The 8,492-nt window shown below is 50.7% G+C and overlaps 1 protein-coding gene across 4 annotated transcripts in view; it reads right to left on the reverse strand.

Moving 5' to 3' along the window:
- GAL3ST1 (galactose-3-O-sulfotransferase 1) overlaps positions 1-6,989 on the reverse strand; it is a 228,758-nt gene extending 221,769 nt beyond the window's left edge. For 3 of the 4 annotated variants that reach the window (XM_069619318.1, XM_069619319.1, XM_069619317.1), the window contains exon 1: positions 6,385-6,989. The gene's annotated coding sequence lies outside the window, so the exon portion shown is untranslated. The remainder of the gene's footprint in view (positions 1-6,384) is intronic. The other variant, XM_069619316.1, reaches the window with a different exon arrangement.
- Between the last annotated feature and the right edge of the window lie 1,503 nt (positions 6,990-8,492).

Below are 8,492 nucleotides of genomic sequence, written 5' to 3' on the forward strand. Positions count from 1 at the left end.
GCAAATCGCTGAATATTCTCTAAACATTTGATGTCCAATAAATGTACTTTGCCAAATGTACAATCTTGCCGTTTGCTTTTAAACCACAGTTTCATATTCCGAATTGTGGCGCTGTATTGTGAGATGATCTAAGACCCTGTGTACAACAAAGGAACATTGCGTGCCTCAAAACGAACTTTTTGGAACGTGAGCAAATAAAAATGAAAATCGCTGAATATTCTCTAAACATTTGATGTCAAATAAATGTACTTTACCAAATTTACAATCTTGCGGTTTGATTTAAAAGTACAGTTTCATATTCCCAATTGTGGCGCGCTGTGTTGTGAGCTGATCTGTGTTGATTTCCGAGTTCTGTGTGGAGTCGCGTAGAAGACGCCTGGGCGCGTTTGCCTACGCAGCACAGTCACGTCACGGATAGAGGCGGGGAATATGAATGTTTTGATAAAGTCTGTTTCAGGGGCGGGGGATTTGATTTAGTGCCGCAAAAGCAGGTGAGCCAGGGCGATGGGGGGAAATTATAGGATTATCAGAAAATGGCATCTGATTTCGAGTGCGTTAATGGACGAAAAGTCGGGTAAGGTCCATAGGAAAGTTTTCTACCATCTACCGATTTATGCTTAAAAACACATGGCCGAACCGTAGGGACAATAAAAAAAAAGTCCCGGAACTCTCCTTTAACAGAAGAACCATGTCATGTCAGCTGACTTTGAACATCCTAAGGGCAATGACTAAAATTGCTCTGAAACAAAATATAGAGGTGAAAGCAAAACACATTGTGGGTAAAGAGTATTGTGTTGCAGATGCTTTGGCTCGCCTACAGTGGGAAACATACAGGTACCTCAGACCGGATGCAGACCAGCAGATAACAGAGGTACCAGAAGAGGTTTGGAGAGTTCTGACAGAATGATAACATTGGCTGAGCATAACATGCTGAACAGTGGGGATAGTGGAGAGAACTACACAGCCACAAAACACACCTTAGCGACGGGTACCACAAAGACAGTTTATCCAGACTAAAACCCAGAGGCATCCACAAGCGTGTTAATGGATCTGGCCAACAATGCCCTAGCGTCAAGAATAGCTAAACAATACAGTAACTGATTGGCAACTGTGATGGAAATAGCAAATGTAAAAAACACAAAATATATAAATGAAAATATTGGAATTTTGTGGAATGGGCTTTCGGTCAAAAATAAGACATCTTGGGCAACGGCAAACCTGTCAGCCGTAGCTTTATATATTGCAGTCTATTTGTTTTTATTCTGACTCAGTTTAATTTAATTTGATAATGAATACATTAGTGGATTTAATTGTGGAATACAGATAGCTGTCTATTTTTGTTGATCAAACAGAGATATTTTGATTGAGACACTAATTTGTGGTCTTAAATTTATGTTTTTTTTCTTTAAACACCGATTGAAATTCTTGATTATGCCATGAATTTTCCATCATCCTGACCTGACATGTGACACAATATGGTATGGTTTTTGAAAAATGTATATATTGAATGAATGTGTATTTTTGTACAGCCTTGAGAACGACCGGTGGTCGAAACACGTGTCGGCTGTGTCTTTCTCTAGAAGAATTAAAAACATTCACATTGAAGGAACACTTGAGTGACTTTATGAATAATGATGTTGGACTTGTAAAAATGTAAAACTTAGATCAAGTGTATGGTGTGAGCGCAAGATATCCTCCCGAACTAGGGAGGATATCTTTTCTGTTTACTTGCTACAAGCTCTGTGGGAAGCTTGAGGGAAGATTATTACTTGCTGCCGACCTTTCTTTTAGGTTTTAAGAGTGGTAAATAGCGCACGCAATCCAATAGCGATCCCACAAAGAAACAGCTAGCCTGTCAGCCGTAGCACACTACGTGAAACTGGCAGGATGTAGAGACCCAACACACAGCATATTAGTGAAATATGCCCTCAAGGGATGGGCAAGGATCAAGGGTCCCATCAAGGATAAGAGATGCCCCCTTCCCACCTCTGGCACGTCCGTCCCTTCTCCCTTCCCCGCTTGCGCTCCCTAGCAACTTTAGCCCCGCTCCCCCCCCACCTGCGCATCTGCCCCTTCTCAGTTCCCCTTCTGCTCCCCCTAGCAACTTAGGCCCTGCTTCCCCCCACCTGCGCATCCGTCCCTTCTCCCCTTCCCCGCTTGTGTCCACCTCCTTCCTCCATCACCTCTCTGGAACCCTCCACTGCTTCTCTGGCCGCTCTGCATTCTCCTTCCTCTGCCAACTCTCTGGCACCCTCTTCTTTCCTCTTTGACTACCCTGTGTTCTCCTCCTTCCTCCTCTGCCCATTCTCAGGCACCTCTAACACTTCCGCGGGGCGTACCTCATGCACTTTACCCTCCACGGAAGTATTGCAAAAGTAGCAACCTGCTCCAGGTCGCTACTCTTAACTCTCGCTCTGCTGTCAAACACTCCTCTGACATCTGCATTCTCCTCGAAGAGCTTGATCTGGATGTACTCGGTCTCACGAGACTTTGTTCACGGCCAGCTCGGTCACATGTTTTCACGCTCTTCTTCCTGATGGGTACAAAATCCTCTCCAAACCCAGAACCAACCATCCTGGGGGTAGAGTAGCCCTGATCTTCCCACAGTGGATCCCTGCTTCTGTCATTCCTGTGCGGGCATACTCCTCCTTTGAATGCCTGGTCTGCAGGCTCTCTATCTCTCCTAGCTTCTCTCTCACTGTGGCCACCATCTACAGACCGCCTAGCCAGGTCGCCCTCTCCTTTTCCAAGTGGGATGACCTCTCCGTCTCCCTCCTTGCCTCTACCTCTCAACTCAATTTCACCACTAAAACTCACGATATCCTGTCCACTCTTTCTTCTTCCTCTACCTCCTCTTTCTCTCCCTCTACCACTCCAGGCCCCTCTCCGGCCGTTTCTCCTCTTCCTTTCTCCTCCTTTCTCCTCCTTCTCCCTGTTAACTCCCGACAGTGTTTCTAGACAAGTCCAATCTATGAAGGTCTCATCAAAGCAGGTGCTCCCCTGCTCCTTTAGAACCATTAAGGACCAAATCGACACCCTTGCTCCAGCCTGGTCCGATTTCCAATCACTCTTTTGCCACTAGAACCTTCCCCTCACCCATAAGCACTCCCTTGTGCACCCCTTCCTTAAAATGCCCTCTGCAGGTCCTTCATCTCCAGCAAACTACCACCCGATCTCCATCACTCCTTTCCTGGGCAAACTCCTGGAAAAGCAGGCCATCTCCCAGCGTAACCTACATACTGAATCTGTTGGTTGTCTCCATGACCACCAGTCTGGCTTCAGAGCAGCCAGAAGCATGGAAACTGCTCTCCTGAACACCCGTGAAGACTTGCTCTCTAATCTAGACTCTAACCTTCCTTCTTTCCCCATTCTCCATCATCTACCCTCTGCTTTCGACACGGTCAACCATGCCATCCTGCTCAATCATCTCCATGACAACATGGGACTCACTGGCCAGGCCCTAGCCTGGTTGACCACCTTTCTCTCCGAGTGACCCTCCCAGGTCCAACTTGGGTCATTCCTCTCTTCGTTCTATCTCTCTACTTGTGGTGTTCTTCAGGGGTCTAACTCTCCCCATTGCTCTTTAACCATTACCTGGCACCTCTGGCCCACTGCATCTCTATCTTCCATTCTAACGTTCAGTGTTATGCGAAGCACACTCAGCTCTCCTTCAGGCTCCCCTCAGCCTCTTCTGCTCCTTCTCTCATACCTGACTGTCCGCAATTCAGGAATGAAGTGCCTCCAACGATATCTGTCTTAATGCCATTAAGACCGAGATCCTCCTCATTGGGACATCTGCTCCCACCTTCCCTCTCTCACTCTGGCCGCCCACCCTGGGCCCTCTACCTGTACCTTCCTGTGAGGCTAAGAACCTTGGTGTCATCTTCGACTCCACCCTCGCCTTCTCTCCTCACATCTCTGAAGTCTCTAGGAAGTCACAATATCAGCTGCACCTCCTTAGAGGTATTCTTCCTTTTCTCACTTTCCCCCAGAAGCTCACTGTCTCCAGAGCCCTGGGTCTCTCTAGCCTGGACTACTGCAACAGCCTGTTTCTAAATCTGCCTGCCTCTACTCTTCGCCTTTTACAACTAATCCAGAACAGGACTGCAAGACTTGTCCTTGGCCTCAAGCCCAGGAATTATATCTCTGCAGCCCTGAAATCTCTTCACTGGCTCCCAGTGGCTGCAAGGATCAAGTTCAAGACCCTCTGCATTGTCCACAAGGCTTTCTGGGGCCGGGGATCAAACTACATCCAACTTTCTCTTCCTAAGCATCTTCCTTCTCGAGCCCTATGCTCATCCACCTCCAACTCTCTCAGGGTCGGACGCTTCTCCAGGCAGAGAGTGGGGGGCCTCCCTCTGGAACAGCCTCCCTGCCTCTCTCAAACTTGAGCAGGACCACCTAAAGTTCCAGAAGCACATGAAGACCCTCCTTTTTGTTTCTGCTTTCACTCTCCCTCTCCCTTGCTAATGCACCTGTCTGCTGCGCAAACTGGTTACCTGGCCACCCACTGAACTACGGGACCAGGCTCCGGCACGACCAGTTGCCCTTGCACTGCCTCTGGGCTTCCAAACTACTTAGGGACTGTATCTGCAACCCTACAGTCCCCTGACTTCCTGTACTTATGAGCCACCTCCCTGGCAGCACTTACGTGTTATATTGCGCTCTGCCCTCCCCCTCGCCCCCTGGCACTTCTCCCACTCCCTCCCTCCCACACTTGCGTGATCTGATTGACACAAGGCCTAGAAAGACCATTGTTTTGTCCCCCTTCTGTCTTCCCTTCCTTGTCTTGTTGCGCCTAGAAACACTTGTGTACAGGCGCGTTATAAATGACTTATATCATATCATAAGAACAGGAAGATGGATTGAGGACACAAGGGAAGGATTACCATTCAAGTGGACCATCACCTCTTGGTGGGGCAACCCAGGAATGCAGTGGGAGGAAATACACAACAAACTAGCTGACCTGGTGGGTTTCAGAGACCCTCAGAGTTCCTAGTAATACACCTGGGGGGCATCTATTTAGTGAAACTAGGGCGGAAACTGTTAATGCTTGATATATGCTCACCTTTGATGGGCATATTACACTGCGGGACCGATATTTTAACGTTCGAAATAATATTCAGAAATCAATGGAGGGGGCCATATCTAACAGAGCCATAGACATAGCAAGAAAGAAACTCAACAAAGGCATTGCCAAGTTTTGTAGGAGCATGGGCTTGAATTTGATGAAACACGGGTATACAGCAATGGCCATCCCAGACCTGCTCCACAAGGACGGGACACACCTAACAATAAAAGGGATGGAAATGTTTTCCGCAGGGACCCTCAATGCCCTCACAGAGAAGGGATGTAGATAGAGTTCTTTTGGAGAACTCGAGTGCCCAGAGAGCCCCTCGCGTGTTTCGCGGCATGAGCCAGGAAGGAAGCTGTCATCAGGCACAGGGGTGCAGCACCAGCCAGATGACATAACAGGTCCCACTGGCACGGACCTGGAATATGGAACTCCAGGACTAGCACCCGGCTGGGCAGCTTTCCTTTGCCTGGCCCAAGCGCCCAAAAGCACGCAGCAAAGCCAAGCAGCACACCTGTTGCTGGGAATCATAACGCGTATCATTTTATTGATGTTATGTTTAATAAAGCCTATGGCCTTTTTATTGCCACAACAAGCTGTCTCCGGGTTATAATTATGTGTGCATTATAGTACAACTGCGTATGCTTATCATCAGCTTATCACTGTTAATGCCTGCACTGCATTCACATGCACGCATTTTTAGGCAATTAAAATCGTGATGTGGGGTTATTACTTGCATGCCAGGGAGTGATTGGAAGGGTGGAGTGGGCGACAGGAGACCGCTCATACGCACATCATTCCTACGTGGGAGCTCTCAGACTTACAAGAGACAGTTAACTGCTTGTAACATTGAAGATGCACTGGAATAGTCTAATTAGAATGCGTATGAAAGTTAGTTACCGCCCAGACAAATACGTGTGTCCCTCCCCCACCATCTCTGAAGTTAGTGCCTCGCCCAACATTTTCCCCGGAATGTAGGTTTTGTTGCGCCCCTGCCTGGCTGCACGTTGCATTAAGAAATTAACCCAAATTGCCACAGTAAAGTGTCCTTGCCAGCTGTCGCACAGACGCTGCCCCGTGTGTGCCATGATCTCTTTGTGCGGCACTCTCGCTGTCATCCTGTGCGCCTCTCGTCTTTTGTGTGGGGCATGTCTTGTCACTCGCACCCGTACACTCCGTCTGATCTGGTCCCTGCGCGCTTTTTCTCACTGTGTGTGCGGCTGTGCCTCTCTGTGTGCGGTGGTCGCGTGTGCCGGCTCTCCTGCAGTGAGGCACGCTTTTTCGGAGGATCCTTTTCAGTGTGCCCTTACCTCTATAGTGGCATGCACTCCTCTTCCCTCCGGCGCTGTGGTACAGGTCTGGGTGGCGCTCACGCGATGCCTTGCCCACGCAGGATGCTTGTGCGCGGTGTCCTCCCAGTCGCAGCGTCGTCCTGCTCTCTCACATCTCTCAGCCACTGCCCCCCTCCCGCGGCTCAGGTGAGCTGCACCTCTTGGCAACTTGGACTCTTCCCCCGCCTCCTCCCCCAGCGGGTCGCGGCAGCCCCTCTCGGTCACCTGGCCGGCCTCTAGGAGGTGAAACTCCCGCCGGTCACCTGCCAGACCCTCCCACGTTGCCTGCCTCCCTCCGGCTGTTCGGCCAGGCTACACGGTGGCCACTCGCGGGCCCTCCTCCTCAGAGACTGTCACAGCCCCGGCTTTCTCCCTCCTCACACGGCGGGCGCTTCGCACAGGGAGCTCATTCATGGCCGCCCACAACAAGCGGCCAGTTGTCTCCATGTGCGGCAACAAAGGCCTGCACTCAGAGGAGCTCGGCCCAGCCCCGGGTGCGAGATAGGGGCCTCGCGGGTTGAAGGTCGCAGCACCGAGTCACAGTGCCAAAGGGGCGGGAAGCCCAAGTACTAGAGAACCGCAGAGGTGCAAACCTAAAAGAGTGCATACGAAGAGAGAGAATGAGTGGAGAAAGAGGCCCACAGCACCATATGGCCACTGGAGTAGGGCTTGGGTAGGAAATGGGCGGTACTGCTGGGATGGACAACCAAAGTACTACAATACATTCAGGTTGAATGACCACAGGGACAGAAACTCGGCGTTAAAAGAGAGTACCACAGGGATGGAGAACCATATTAATATAACATCCCCAGGACAGAGTACCACGCGGCAGTCTGACCCAGGCCCCGGGCCGCATGAAATGCGGGACGATAGAGGGTCTGGGAGTTTAGGCACGGGGTGGGGGGAAAGGGCGCGAAAGCGTAGGGAGGGGCGTCCGAATGGCGCCACAAGAAACAAAAGCCCAGGAAGGGCAGGAAACAGCACCTGGGAAGGTGCGAATTGTAACAGCAAGGGGTCAGGGGGGTAACCCGGCCGCCCCCAGGAAGGAACAAAAGGCCGGGGGGGTATAAGTAAGCCTGGAAAAGGAGAGGCGGCACAAACCAGGTAAGAGCTCACCTCTCTCGGGTAGGCTCTTAGTACCTGGAGAAGGGGAAGGAAAAATGTTTGCTCTTGCGGGCTCACGCATTTTTCTACCTCTCTAGAAGTTCATACTATCGCGGTGGTTACAACGGTGCCAGAGCAGGAGCGACCCAGAAGTACCAGCTGCGAACGAACGAAGGACACTTTCGCAGTGGTGAAACAGAAGCCCGACCAACAGAATTCAGACGAGAAGGATGGCGGAAGGAAGAGCGAAGAGGACCCGAGAATTCTCAGAATGGGCAAGAAAGGCGGAGAAGGAGTATGGGGCACAATGGGTGCTAGAAGTAATGCAGAAAGAGGAAAGAGCGAAGGCAACATCACCTCTGCTGTTCATAGAGCCCAGCAGCAGCGAAGGAGAAGATGAGGTACCGCAAGGACAGAAAAAGGGAAGAGCGGAGTCGAAGAGATCAGAGGAACAGACAGAGGCACCGACCAAGAGAAAGAAAAAAGATAAAAAGAAAGGTACCGTGAATAATAATGCGGGGAATAAAATAGTAAAAATGTTAAAAAATTGTGTCACGGTTTCGGGTAAATCGCCCAGAACCAATGACAAGAAGAGCAGACGGGGAAGAAAAGCAGGGAAGAGTGGCAGGGGAGTTCATCAGACGAATCAAGCAGTGATGACGAAGAAAGGGATCACCTAAAGGCTTGGGTTAAATGGAGAGGAGTGGTGAGCAAGGTAAGGCAGAGTGGGGTAGGGGGGGCAGGGGCAGAACCCAGAGAGGCCCCGGTCCCGGCACCACAGGGGGCACCAGCTGAGCCCAGGGAAGCCCCGGTCCCGGCACCACAAGGGGCACCAGTAGTCCCTGTGCCGCAAGGAGCACCAATTTTACCGACACCACAATGTGTACCGGCAGGGCCAAACACAGGGGCAGGGGCCACACCACCGGGGGCAGCACCGACGGTGGCAGCGGCAGAAAATGAGTGGCCACTCATGACGAAATATG

The sequence above is a fragment of the Ambystoma mexicanum genome, chromosome 10, assembly GCF_040938575.1.
Source record: "Ambystoma mexicanum isolate Mex_15411 chromosome 10, UKY_AmexF1_1, whole genome shotgun sequence".
Taxonomy (NCBI): domain Eukaryota; kingdom Metazoa; phylum Chordata; class Amphibia; order Caudata; family Ambystomatidae; genus Ambystoma; species Ambystoma mexicanum.